The following is a 14795-nucleotide window of genomic DNA, read 5'->3' as shown; positions in this document are numbered from 1 at the left end:
GGGCGAGTAGGTATTTTCACCCCATTTTACAGATGAGGTAAACGAGGTACAGAGAAGTGAAGTGAGTTGCCCATGGCCACATGGCAGCAGCCACGTGGCCAAGCCAGGATTAGAATCCAGCTCCCCTGACCCCCAGCAGCCACATTGCTTCTCCAATAGAGATTATTATCCCTAATGGTACAGATAGTTGGGAACAAGCACTTGCCCAGACTGTTTGCTGGAGGATTTGCCAGATAGGCCTTGCTTCCCGGCCTTAGGTGGAATGAGCCAAAAGAGAGCTGGGAGACTGACTCAGTCTGACTCAGTCTACCCTTCTCTGCCCCCCAACCCCCAAGAGATGGAAAAGAGCCAATTTGAAATGCTGGGCCTCCCAGGTGCTGAGCTAATTATGCTCATGTTAGTCTGGGTGCATTTTGAGCTGCTGCAGACATCCATGTTTGCAGCTCGGAGCATGTGCATTGGGAGTTTCCTCATCATCAGTGGTATATATTGAGCACTTACTATGTGCAGAGCACTATACTAAGTGCTAAACGTGTTTCACCCTCGATGTGGCCTAGTAGAATGAACATGGGAGTCAAGAGACCTGGGTTCTAGTCCAGCTCTACCACTAGCTTGCTGTGTGACCTTGAACAAGTTGCTTATTGATGACTGCCATATTTTGAAGCACCTACTGGGGCCAAGCACTGTACTAAATGCCGGGGTAGGTACACGATAATCAGGATGGTCCGGATCCCTTTCCCACAATGGGGCTCCTAATCTAAGAAGGAGGGAGAACAGGTATATCTGCTCCATTTTATGTATGACAGAGCTGAGCCTCGGGGAAATTAAGTGACTTGCCCATGGTCATAGAGCAGGCAGGTGTGGGGGCCGGGATTAGAACCCAGTTCCTCTGACTCCCGGTCTTGCGCTCTTTCCACCAGATCACGGTGCTTCTCTTTGGGCCTCAGGTTCCTCATCTGTAAAATGGGGATAAGATATTTGTTCTCCCCAGCTCCTAGACTGGGAGCCCCGTGTGGGACAGGGACTGTGTCTGATCCGCATACCCTGAGTCTAGTCTAAAGCTTAGAGCAAATGGGACACAGTTTCTGTCCAAAAGGGAAGAACAGTAGGTAGTAATAATAATGATAATATTTAAGTGTTTACTTTGTGGCAAGCACCCTTCTACGTGCTGAGGTAGATACAAACAAATCAGGTCCCACATCGGGCTTCCATTCTAAATAGGAGGGAGAATAGGTATTGAATCCCCATTTTACAGATGAGGAAGCCGAGGCACTGAGACACTGAGAAGTGAAGTGACTTGCCCAAAGTCACACAGCAGGCAAGTGGCAGAGCAGAATTAGAACCCAGGACTTCCAGACTCCAAATCCCATGCTCTTCCCACGAGCCCCAGTGCCTCTCCCTTCCTAGCCCTGCTTCATTCATTTCCAACCCATTTGGGACCCTGCAACCAGTGAGCCCCTCCCCACCAAACCCCTCCCCTGGTTTGTTCCTGTGCTCAAAATGAAAAGTTGGGCCTCTTACTTGGGCCTGATGGCCTTGGCCATTTCCCAGCCTTAGAGGCTCTGCAGCCTGTAGAATGGGGAGCTTCAGCGCACCCTTAAAGTGGAACCCTTAAAGTGGAGCTCTCTGCTACTGCCTGCAGCAGAATACCTCAGCTTGGCCCGGACCTGCTTGGAGGCTGAATAACCACAGGGGACCCAAGCAACTGCTGCAGGGTTGCCCCGAATGGGGCAATTCTTTGTTGTGAATAACATATGGCTCACTCTGATTGTTTATTATTATTGCTATTCTTACTGATGCTGTAAAATGATAATGGAGGATAATGCATTCCATGTTGCAACTCGAAGCTCAGCCCACATTAATTTGAAGCTCAACTGGATTGACTACAATACTTCCACCTCCCTGGCGAAAAGGAATGTTGTCTTTTTGATTTCTTCTCTTGCCAAGTGTTATTCCTTTTGGGCTCTTGACACTTTCTACAAATTCCAAAAATGATTGCACAGTGAAAATCTTTGCCAATATCTTTCATTGCCAGTATTAGCAGAGTGGAGCTTAATGGGTTCAGCGCACAGTGACACACGTCCTTTTGAAATGGTAATATTTGTTCTAAGTGAACATTTTGCCTACAACTTTCCTCCTTGCTATTGTATTATATCAATTTGGCATTGCAAGAAAATGCTTTGTAAAAATGCCTATGTCTTTTATTGACAATAAGGGGGAATTAAATGAGTAACTAAAAAGGAAACAATTTCGTGTTCTGAAACCTTGGAATACAGCTTGCTGTGAGCAGGGAACGTGTCTACCCTCACTACTGTACTCTCCCGAGCGCTCGATACAGTGCTCGGCACACAGTAAGGGCTCGATAAATACCACTGACCGATAGATCATTTACAACCACTCCACATTACATGCAGCCTAGAGCTATCGCCTGGCACTAATTGCTGATATGCCCCAGCGTCTGAAAGCTCCGCCAGTCACCGTTGCTAAATCAATTCCCCCCACCCCACCGACCCAGCCCCTCCACCTAAGGTTGCAAACCACCGGTGGATTCACACTGAAGAGAAGGGGAGAGGGGAATTGACGGGGGAGGGATGTGCAGTGCAAGAGTTTTACTTATGTGAAGGGTTTGGCTGTCATTCTGGCATGGAACCTAACAAATCCCATATAAGTCTATGGGAAAACAGGTCCCACGGTACAGCCGTTCACAGAACAGTCACTCGTTGGAGAAACGAATCCCGGCTGCACGGATGACTGGAGTTTTTTTGAAAAAAGGAACAACACAGGAGCATTTGTATTTTTACTATCATGAATTAAACGATTAAAATGTGCACAGCACTGTTCTAAAGGTTGGGGTCCGAACAAGGAAATGAGTTGAGGCCCAGACGCTGCCACTATTATTATTACCATTACAACTAATAACTGTGGTATTTATTAAGTGCTTACTACGTGCCAGGCACTGTACGACGCACTGGGGTGGATACAAGCATATCAGGTTGGACATAGTCCCTGACCCACATGGGGCTCACAGCCTTATGAAAACCCCAGTGAAAACCAATTAAAATAGAACAATCAAAACGTCTATATATTACAGTGCTGGAGAAAGCACAGAGTGGATTTTAGCAGATGATTTTCCTGCAGGGCTTCCAGCTGAAGCCAGGAAAAGGATCTTGGGCCCTAAATCTGCGACCACATTGTATTGCTTAGATTTCTTCCTTGAGTGACCGAGTGGTCCCCAAGATGGGAAACAGGCTGGAGTAGCCTCCCCAGCTTCCCCAGTCAGGCAAAACAAACTCCAAAACATTCCTTCCCATGGTTTATTTATACTTACAGCTACGGTGATTTTAATCTTATGGATTCTACTTTGAATAATTGATAATTTGCACACATCAGAAAGGATTTTTTTCCAAGGGGATTTTGTGTGCATGGGTATTTTTCATTTAAATTAAAAAAAAAACACTTTACTATAAAACACATAATGTCCTTCCCAATTTTCGGGCCCTTGGGAACTTTCAAGCTTCGTCTAGAATGGCAGTAAATGCTCTGATTAGCCCAATATCCTCAGAATAAACCAGTCTAGGACTGTATTACCCCTTCAGAGTTGTTGAACTTTGCACACCTGTCACAGCCGGTGGACAATCAATCGTTTGTATTTAGTGGGCACCTACTGGGTGCAGAGCACCATAGAGTAGAATGGAGTTAGTAGACCTGATCCCTCCCCTCAAGGAGTTTACAGTCTAGTAGGGAGATGGACACTAAAATAGAAGGAAGAAGGAAAAGGGGATATATATATATAATAATAATAATAATGGTTGCATTTATTCAGTGTTTGTTTTGTGCCAAGAACTGTGGTAGATAACAGATAATGATTCCCGACACAGGGCCCTGTCCTACATGGGGCTCACAGTCCAAAGGGGAAGGAGAACAGGTATTTTATCTCCACTTACGGATGAGGAGACTGAGGCCCCAAGGGGTTAGGTGATTTGCCCGAGGTCGTACAGTAGGCAGGTGGTGGACCCAGGATTGGAACCCAAGTCTCCTGCCTCCAAGCTCCTCCAACGCACAGTGTTTAGTGCCTAATGAATGAGTGGTCAGGTGGTCAGGCATGTTTCTATGTCCTATGGGAGGTTAGGGGTTCTAAAGGGCTGAGGTTGGGCAGAGGTACTGAGCTTATCGTTGGGAGAAGCAGCGTGGCTCAGTGGAAAGAGCCGGCGCTTGGGAGTCAGAGGTTACGGGTTCTAATCCTGGCTCTGCCACCTGTCAGCTGTGTGACTTTGGGCAAGTCATAACCCTCATCTGTAAAACGGGGATTAATGATGGTATTTGTTAAGCGCTTACTATGTGCAGAGCACTGTTCTAAGCGCTGGGATAGATACAGGGTCATCAGGTTGTCCCACATGAGGCTCACAGTTAATCCCCAATTTACAGATGAGGTAACTAAGGCACAGAGAAGTTAAGTGACTTGGCCACAGTCACACAGCTGATAAGTGGCAGAGTCGGGATTCGAACCCATGACCTATGACTCCCAAGCCCGGGCTCTTTCCACTGAGCCACGCTGCTTCTCTGCAAGGTAACCTGATTACCTTGTAACTACCCTAGCGATTAGATCAGTGCTCGGCACAGAGTAAGCGCTTAACAAATACCAACATTATTATTATTATTATTATTATTATTAATCTAACATAAACCGATCGCATCAGAGAGGTTGCTTGTACCTATAGCGGGTGGCGCGCCCTCTAGTGGAATAAGAGAACTTTGCATGACAATAATAATGTTGGTATTTGTTCATTCAATAGTATTTATTGAGCGCTTCCTATGTGCAGAGCACTGTACTAAGCGCTTGGGATGAACAAGTCAGCAACAGATAGAGACAGTCCCTGCCGTTTGACGGGCTTACAGTCTAATCGGGGGAGACGGACAGACAAGAACAATGGCAATAAATAGAGTCAAGGGGAAGAACATCTCGTAAAAACGATGGCAACTAAATAGAATCGAGGCGATGTACAATTCATTAACAAAATAAATAGGGTAATGAAAATATATACAGTTGAGCGGACGAGTACAGTGCTGTGGGGATGGGAAGGGAGAGGTGGAGGAGCAGAGGGAAAAGGGGAAAAAGAGGGTTTAGCTGCGGAGAGGTAAAGGGGGGGTGGCAGAGGGAGTAGAGGGAGAAGAGGAGCTCAGTCAGGGAAGGCCTCATGGAGGAGGTGATTTTTAAGTAGGATTTTGAAGAGGGAAAGAGAATCAGTTTGGCGGAGGTGAGGAGGGAGGGCGTTCCGGGACCGCGGGAGGACGTGACCCGGGGGTCGACGGCGGGATAGGCGAGACCGAGGGACGGTGAGGAGGTGGGCGGCAGAGGAGCGGAGCGTGCGGGGTGGGCGGTAGAAAGAGAGAAGGGAGGAGAGGTAGGAAGGGGCAAGGTGACGGAGAGCCTCGAAGCTTAGAGTGAAGAGTTTTTGTTTGGAGTGGAGGTCGATAGGCAACCACCGGAGTTGTTTAAGAAGGGGAGTGACAGGCCCAGATCGTTTCTGCAGGAAGATGAGCCGGGCAGCGGAGTGAAGAATAGACCGGAGCGGGGCGAGAGAGGAGGAAGGGAGGTCAGAGAGAAGGCTGACACAGTAGTCTAGCCGGGATATAACGAGAGCCCGTAACAGTAAGGTAGCCGTTTGGGTGGAGAGGAAAGGGCGGATCTTGGCGATATCGTAGAGGTGAAACCGGCAGGTCTCGGTAACGGATAGGATGTGTGGGGTGAACGAGAGAGACGAGTCAAGGATGACACCGAGATCGCGGGCCCGAGAGACGGGAAGGACGGTCAAGCCATCCACGGTGATAGAGAAGTCGGGGAGAGGACCGGGTTTGGGAGGGAAGATGAGGAGCTCAGTCTTGCTCATGTTGAGTTTTAGGTGGCGGGCCGACATCCAGGTGGAGACGTCCCGGAGGCAGGAGGAGATGCGAGCCTGAAGGGAGGGGGAGAGGACAGGGGCGGAGATGTAGATCTGCGTGTCATCTGCGTAGAGATGGTAGTCAAAGCTGTGAGAGCGAATGAGTTCACCGAGGGAGTGAGTGTAAATGGAGAACAGAAGAGAGCCAAGAACTGACCCTTGAGGAACTCCAACAGTTAAAGGATGGGAGGGGGAGGAGGCTCCAGCGAAGGAGACCGAGAATGACCGGCCAGAGAGGTGAGAGGAGAACCGGGAGAGGACCGAGTCCGTGAAGCCAAGGTGAGATAAGGTATGGAGGAGGAGGGGATGGTCGACAGTGTCAAAGGCAGCAGAGAGGTCAAGGAGGATCAGAATGGAGTAGGAGCCATTGGATTTGGCAAGAAGGAGGTCATGGGTGACCTTAGAGAGAGCAGTCTCGGTACTTACTATGTGCAGAGCACTGTTCTAAGCGCTGGGGTAGACACGGGGGAATCAGGTTGTCCCACGTGGGGCTCACAGTCTTCATCCCCATTTTACAGTTGAGGGAACTGGGGCCCAGAGAAGTGAAGTGATTTGCCCACGGTCACACAGCTGACAAGTGGCAGAGCTGGGATTCGAACTCATGACCTCTGACTCCCAAGCCCGGGCTCTTTCCACTGAGCCACGCTGCTTCTCTGCAGCGTGTAATAATGTAAACCCCAGAGAAAAGAGGACGAAGGATTTGTCCAGAGTCGGCTGCATTTCTTTCTCTGCAGCCTACTACATGACCCATTTGACGACAGGGGGATCCAGAAAGCATTTCTGCACCTTGTACAAAATGGCAACTAAAGCTTTAGGTGGAGAAGCAGCGTGGCTCATTGGAAAGAACTCGGGCCTGGGAGACAGAGGTCATGGGTTCTAATCCCAGCCCCGCCACTTGTCAGCTGTGTGACTTAGGGCCAGTCACTTCACTTCTCTGGGCCTCAGTTACCTCCTCTGTAAAATGGGGATGAAGACTGTAAGCCCCATGAGGGACAACCTGATTACCTTGTATTCACCCCCGCCCCCAGCACTTAGAACAGTGCTTGGCACGTAGTAAGCGCTTAACGAATGCCATCATTATTATTCGGGAAGCAGCGTGGCTCAGTGGAAAGAGCCCGGGCTTGGGAGTCAGAGGTCATAGGTTCGAATCCTGGCTCTGCCACTTGTCAGCTGTGTGACTGTGGGCAAGTCCCTTTACTTCTCTGAACCTCAGTTACCTCATCTGTAAAATGGGGATTAAGACTGTGAGCCTCACGTGGGACAACCTGATTACCCTTTATCTACCCCAGGGATTAGAACAGTGCTTTGCAAATAGTAAGCGTTTAACAAATACCAACATTATTATTGTTATTATAGATTAAAACATAGGTCTTCCAGATGCAGGAATAGCAATATCAAAAAATACCAGGCCTGAAGTGCTCTTTAAGTTAAAAGATTGTGGTTGTCCTTAACCCTGAATGAGACATTCAGAAAAGGTTGAACCAAAAATTAAAATATTTGGATTCCCTGGGACATCTTGAGGCCTGGCTCTAATACTTCCATTTTACTCTCCATGACAAGATTATAGTGACCAAATTGTATTACTATTGTTGTTGTATTTGTTAAATGCTTACTATGTGTCAAGCACTGTGGTTTTTTTATTGGTATTTGTTAAGTGCTTTCTATGTGCCAGGCACTGTACTAACTGTTGGGGTAGGTACCAGCTAATCAAGTTGGATACCGTCCATGTCCCTCGTGGGGCTAATCCCCCTTTTAAGGATGAGGTAACTGAAGCACAGTGAAGTTAAGTGACTTCCCCAAGGTCACCCAGCAGACATGTGGCGGAGGCAGGTTTAGAACCCAGGTCCTCTGACTCCCAGGCCCGTGCTCTTTCCACTAGGCCACTGTTCTAAGCTCTGGGATAGATGTAAGTTAATCAAGTAGGACACAATCCCTGTCCCGCATGGTCCCCACTGTCGAAATATGAGGGGGAACATATTCATGTTGATAATATTATTCGACTTAATTCTCCCATATTTTGAAGGCCCTGTAAAATCAGCTACCACAGTGTCACGTGCAGCAAAGGTGTGGTGACTAGATCGTAGTAGCAATCTGCATGTGCTGGCAACATCTCAGCCTTTTGCAATCCTACTGAGATATACTGGTCCACACCCTTCAAAGTTTGAAAGACTCAAGCTATTGTAAATGTATTTACTATTAACATCAAAATCTTTATAGATTGATTCGTTATTTTCTTTTAGCAGCAGAACGAAGGACTCTCCTCTAATGTTTTTCCCTCTCCTTAAATCAAACAATCAATGGTGTTCATGGAGTGCTTACTTTGAGCAGAGCACTGAACTAAGAGCTTCGGAGAGTACAGCAGAACAGAGTTGGCAGACATGTTCCCTGCCCACGATGAGCAAAATCTGCATATCCAGAAATCCCACCCATCTCTACTACAGTTTGTTGAAGAATGAGGCTTTAGGTCTCCTTTTGACAACTGGTTCTGTCGTTTCTGCATCATGAAAACATCTGTTCTGTCTTTGACCGTGGTGGTCGCAGGTGGGGAGGGGCAGCAAGAGCTCCCAGAAGCCCCGAGCAAGGCAGTTTCAGCAGGACCGGGCAAGTTAGTCGCAGCACCAGTTCAGTCAGCTCCTCAGAGGTTCTGCTCCCGCTGACTGGCCCCGGAGAAAAATGGCCCTCAGGCTCCTCATCGGAAACCACGGCAAGAACCCAGAGATTGTGCTCATCTTCTGCTCTTTCCCTTCCTGGCAGTTTCTGTTCTGATCAACTCTGCCCTCAGTGTGTATGTCTTAGTGAGTGTGTTTGTGAACCCTTTCTGTCTACCTGTACCTTTCTCTTCCTTCAGCCTTCTTCTGGTTATCTCCTTGAGAAGCAGCATGCCTTAGTGGATAGAGCCTGGGAGTCAGAAGGACCAGGGTAACAAATCCTGCCTCTGCCTCTTGTCTGCTGTTTGACCTCGGGCAAGTAATTTCACTTCTTTGTGCCTCAGTGACCTCACTGAAAACTGGGGATTAAGACTGTGAATCCTACATGGAGAAAAGAGGGCCAAGGATTTCTCCAGAGCTGGCTACATTTCCTTCGGGTGGGACGGAGACTGTGCTCCACCCGATTAACTTGTATCTACCCCGGCGCTTAGTACAGTGCCTGGCACGTAGTAACAGCTTAACAAAATGCCACAGCAGTTTCCTTTTCCTAGTCGGAATAATCACATTTATCGAGCCCCCAGTGGGTGCAGTGCACTGTACCGAGCACTCGGGAAGTGCAAAATAGGCAAGTGACACCATCTACATCCATCTGCAACTCCATCTACACCCACCCCTTTCTATCTACACCCACTGTCTTGGAGAACTCATTCGCTCCCATGATTTCAACTCCCATCTCTATACAGATGATTCCTAAATCTCCATCTTCATCAATGACCTCTCTCTTTCTCTGCAGTGTCATTTTTCCTCCTGTCTTCAGGACATCTCTCCTTGGATGTCTGGCAAGACACCTCAAATTTAACAGGTCCAAAACAGAACTCCTCATATTCCTACCTCAACCCTGCCCTCCCCTTGACTTCCCCATCGCTGTAGACAACACCACTCTCCTCCCTGTCTAACAAGCCTGTAATCTTGGTGTTAACCTCAATTCATGACTCTCATTCAATCCACCTGTTCAATCTGGCACCAAATCCTTTTGGTTCAACCTTCACAACATTGTTAAAATCCATGCTTTCCTCTCCATTCAAATTGCTACCATGCTGATCCAAGCACTTATATCCTGCCTTGACTTCTGCATCAGCCTCCTTGCTGACATCCCTCTCTCCTGTCTCACTCCACTCTATTCCATTCTTCACTTGGCTGCCTGGATAATTTTTCTACAAAAACGTTCAGTCCTTGTTTCCCCACTACTCCTCGAGAACCTCCAGTGGTCGCCCATCAACCTTCGCATCAAGCAGAAACTCCTTTCCAATGCCTTTACAGCACCCAATCACCTTGCCCCAAGCTGAAACACCGTGGCTCAGTGGAAAGAGCCCGGGCTTGGGAGTCAGAGGTCTAGGTTCGAATTCTGAGTCTGCCACCTGTCAGCTGGGTGACTGTGGGCAAGTCACTTAACTTCTCTGTGCCTCACTTCCCTCATCTGTAAAATGGGGATTAAGGCTGTGAGCTTCGCGTGGGACAGTCTGATTACCCTGTGTCTACCCCAGCACTTAAAACAGTGTTCTGCACAAAGTAAGTGCTTAACAAATACCAACATTATCATTATTATAATTATTACCTCACCCAGCCCACACACTTGACTCCTCTAACACCAACCTATCCACTCTACCTCAATCTCACCTATCTCGCTGCCAACCCTTGCCCATGTCCCGCCTCTGGCCTGGAAAACCCTCCCCCTTCATATCTGACAGAGAATCCCTCTCCTCACCTTCAAAGCTCCTCTCCCACAAGAGTCCTTCCCCCACTAAGCCCTCATTTCTTCTTCTCCCACTCCCTTTTATATTGCCTTTGCTTTTGGATTTGTTCCCTTCATTCTCCTCTCCTGCAGCCCTTATGTGCATATCTGTAATTTATTTATTTATTTATATTATCTGCCTCCCCTCTAAACTTTAAACACATTGTTATATTGTTCTCTCCCAAGCGCTTAGTACAATGCTGGGCACAGGATAAGAACTCAGAGGAGCAATCCAAATGAATAAGTGACTGTCCAGATGAATAGAGATACATACAGAAATGCTGAGGTGGGTGTGAGGCAGTTAATAATGATGAGTTTCTATGGCTCGGGATGCTGAGAGATAAATCAAGAAGGCCTTTTGGAGGAGGTGGGACTTCGGGAGGACTTTGCATGTGGGTAGAACTGGATCCCATTGTCTTTGGAAAGGTCAGATATCCCAAACTAGGGAAACAGAGTGAGTTAGGGAACAGGGGCGGGGGAACTGAGAGGGAGAAACAGTTAGAAGGTTGACATGGGAACAGAGAAGAAAATAGCAAAGAGCAGATAGGTGAGATGGGGTGAATCAGACATATACTATGGAGGATAATTACAAGGGCTACTTAATCCTCTTTTCAATGTCAAATGACCTTAGTTTAATTCTGTTTCTACTCTGCCAGGATTTAGGCAGATTTCAGAGTGTCTCAATTACCTCTTTTTTGCAGATGTAGAGGAACGGGACAGGGGAATGATCCTTTTATAGGGAAGACAAAAGGAATACATGTCTATCTGCTCACTTTCAAAACCTTTTTCCAACATAATTTCATCTCACTTGTTTGATTTATCGTACTCCAGCCTAATCCTCCTCAACCACTCAGCATCCTTCAACACTGTGGACCACCCCCTTCTCCTGAAAATATTATCCAACTTCAGCTTTACTCACACTGTCCTCTCATGGTTCTCCTCCTATCTCTTTGGCCACTCATTCTCAGTTTCTTTTGGGGCCTCTTCTTCTGCCTCCCACCCCCTAACTGTAGGAGTCCCTCAGGGCTCAGTTCTGGGCCCTTTTCTCTTTCCTAGCTTCACCCACTCTCTTGGAGAACTCATTTGTTCTCATGGCTTCAACTACCATCTCTAGGTGAGTGATTCCCAAATCTACATCTCCAGCCCTGATCCTTCTCCTCCGCAGTTATTATTATAATTATTATTATGGCACTGTGTGTCAAGCACTGGGGTAGATACATGGTAATCAGATTGGACACAGTCCATGTCATTCATTCATTCATTCAATCGTATTTATTGAGCGCTTACTCTGTGCAGAGCAGTATACTAAGCACTTGGGAAAGTACAACATAACAACAGTGACATTCCCAGCCCACAGTGAGCTTAAACATGGGGCTCAGTCTTAATCCCCATTTTACAGATGAAGTAACAGAGGACAGACAAGATAAGTGATTTGCCCGAAGTCACACAGCAGCCAAGTGGCAGAGCCGGAATTTGTACCCTTCTGCATCACCCTAATTTGCTCCCTTTATTCACTCTCTACCCCCAGTCCTACAGCACATAAGTCCATATCCGTAATGTATTAATTTCTACTAAAGTCTGTCTCCCCCTCTAGACTCCAAGCTCACAGTGAGCAGGGTATGTGACTGCGAACTCTTGTTCTATTGTCCTCTCCCAAGCACTTAGTAATAATAATAACAATAATAATTCTGGTATTTGCTAGTTGCTTAATGTATGCAAGGCACTGTATCAAATGCTGGGGTAGAGACAAGCCACTCTGATTGGACACAGCCCCTGTCCCACAAGGGGCTCACAGTCTCAATCCCATTTTACAGATGAGGAAACTGAGGCCCAGAGAAGTGAAGTGACTTGCCCAAGGTCCCACAGCAGACAGATGGAGGAACTAGGATTAGAACCCATGATCTCATTCATTCAGTCATATTTATTAAATGTTTCCTGTGTGCAGAGCACTATACTAAGCACTTTGACTCCCAGGCCCTCACTCTACCCACTACACCATTCGGCTTCCTGTGCTTTGCTGGATTGGGGAGCGGAGGCCCCGGAGCACATGGGCCCGGCCCAGCCCGACTTCTCCATCCAGCCCCACCCACGGGGCCGTATGCAGTCTCATATTTACTCCTGCCTTCAGGACATCTCAATTTGTATGTCCCACTGACACCTCAAACTTAACATGTCCAAAACAGAATTCCTCATATTCCGACCCAAACCCTGTCCTCCCTGGACTTTCCCTTCACTACAGACAGCACCACCATCCTTCCTGTCTAACAAGCCTATAATCTTGGCATTATCTTTAACTCATTTCTCTCATTCATCCCACTTATTCAATGTCACCAAATCTTGTAAGTTCTACCTTCACTACTTGGCTAAAATCTACCCTTTGCTTTCCATTCAAACTGCCTCTTTGTTAATCTAAATACTTATCCTATTCCACCTTGATTAATGCGTCAGCATCCTCATTGACCTCCCTGCCTCCCGTCTCTCCCTAGTCCAGTACATACCATACTTCACTCTGCTGCCCAGATTATTGTTCTACAAAACCATTCAGCCCATGTTTCTCCACTACTCAAGACCCTCCATTGGTTGCCCATCCGCCTCCACCTCAAACATAAACTCTTTTCCATCAGATTTAAAACACTCAATCACTTTGGCCCTGCCTACCTTACCTCCCTGATTTCCTACTACAACCTATCCTGCACACTTTGCTCCTCTGACCCCAAACTAGTCATCGTTCCTCAATCTCATCTATCTCACTGCCGACCTCTCGCCCATGTCCTACTTCTGGTTTGAAGCTTCCTCTCCCTCCAGAGCAGACAATCACGCTCCCCACCTTCTAAGTCTTATTAAAAGCACGTCTCCTCCAAGAGGCCTTCTCCTTGAACTTAGATTTGCACCCTTTATTCATGCGACCCTCAGACCCCCAGCACTTATGTCCATATCCATAATTTATTTATATCAGTGCCTGTCTAGACAGTAAGCTATTTGTGTGTAGCTAACATATCTACCAACTCTGTTGTATTGTACACCCCAAGTGCTTAGTACAGTGCTCTGCACACATTAAGTGCTCAATAAATACAATTGCTTGATTGATTGATGATTCTAGTTGTCAAATGCAGATTGATTTCAGGAGACTGGCAATTTTTCCCTCAATCAATGGTATTTACTGAGTGCTTACTGGGTGTAGAGCACTGTATTAAGTTCTTGGAAAAGTATTACACATCAGAGTTGATGAACAGGATCCCTATGTGTTTTAAAATTATATATTAAAAATTACTCGTTCATTCCTATTAACGTCTGTCTCCCCCTCTAGACTATAAGCTCTTTATGGGCAGTGAACATTTCTGCTAATTCTGTAGTACTGTACTCTCCCAAGTGCTTATTACTGTAATATGCATATAGTAAGCTCTCAATAAATACGAATGATTGATTGAAGGAGCTTATAATCTACAGGAGAAACAGACATTAAAAAAAGATTAGGGATAGTGGAAACAGTAGCGTATAAGAATATTTAAATAAAGTAAGGCTTTCACATGTTTTATTACACCTTTCTTCATTTGGGCATTCTGCAGGTGAAATGTGCTGAACTGCAGAAAAAACCACCCCATCACTGTTCATCTTTTATTGCATTGCAAATGAACGTGGACAAGAGGTCTGCTGAGTGTACATCTTCTTCAGGGTAATCTTTCATTTCTTCAGTTTCAGGCCAGACATTGCAGAGTTGGCCAGAAGTACATGGCACTCGAAATAAAGTGAGCGTCTTCTCTACCAGGAATGCAAGTGGGGCCGAACAATTTTTTCTAGAGATTGAGAGTATAAAGTGCAATTAATTGAAATGATCACTTTGAATTGCTTTTTTTCTTTCCACTGTACTGTAAAAACAAATCCACTCTATGTATTTTAGCTGACTGCTTTGGTCACTTCCTTTCAGGAACACGGTACTGGCCTGTGCTGTCTTCCTTTCTCCCGTGTGCCGTAAATTCGTGTTCGAGCTATATTCAATTATGACCTCCAGGAATTTATCTACTTTTTCTTTTTGAATTGGAGATCTCTGGCATTCCAAGCTCTACCCAGGGGAAGGATCAGATGTGCTTCTGGAGCTCAAACTTGTGTGGTCCTGCAGGGCTTGTGCCCAGAGTTTTGGTTCCAAGAAAGTCCATGGAGAAGGGCTGCTTTAACCACAGCTAAAAGAAGCAATTGCTCCTTGACCCCTGCCCACGGCCGTCTTCCCGGACAGCACACTCTCCTTCCTCCCTCCCTCTTTCCTCCTACCCTCCTTCTCACGGTCACTTCTACCCCCACCATTGCTGAGCTGAGACAGCAACCGGCAGTGCCAGGGAAAGAAGTGCGACTAAGGAAGCAGTATCATATGTGCTCTCCCGTTCAGCAGGGAGTGTGAACTTTGTTTCCTTAATCCCCTTT

Source organism: Ornithorhynchus anatinus, chromosome 14 (genome assembly GCF_004115215.2).
Source record: "Ornithorhynchus anatinus isolate Pmale09 chromosome 14, mOrnAna1.pri.v4, whole genome shotgun sequence".
Lineage (NCBI taxonomy): Eukaryota > Metazoa > Chordata > Mammalia > Monotremata > Ornithorhynchidae > Ornithorhynchus > Ornithorhynchus anatinus.
This window is presented reverse-complemented; position numbering follows the sequence as displayed.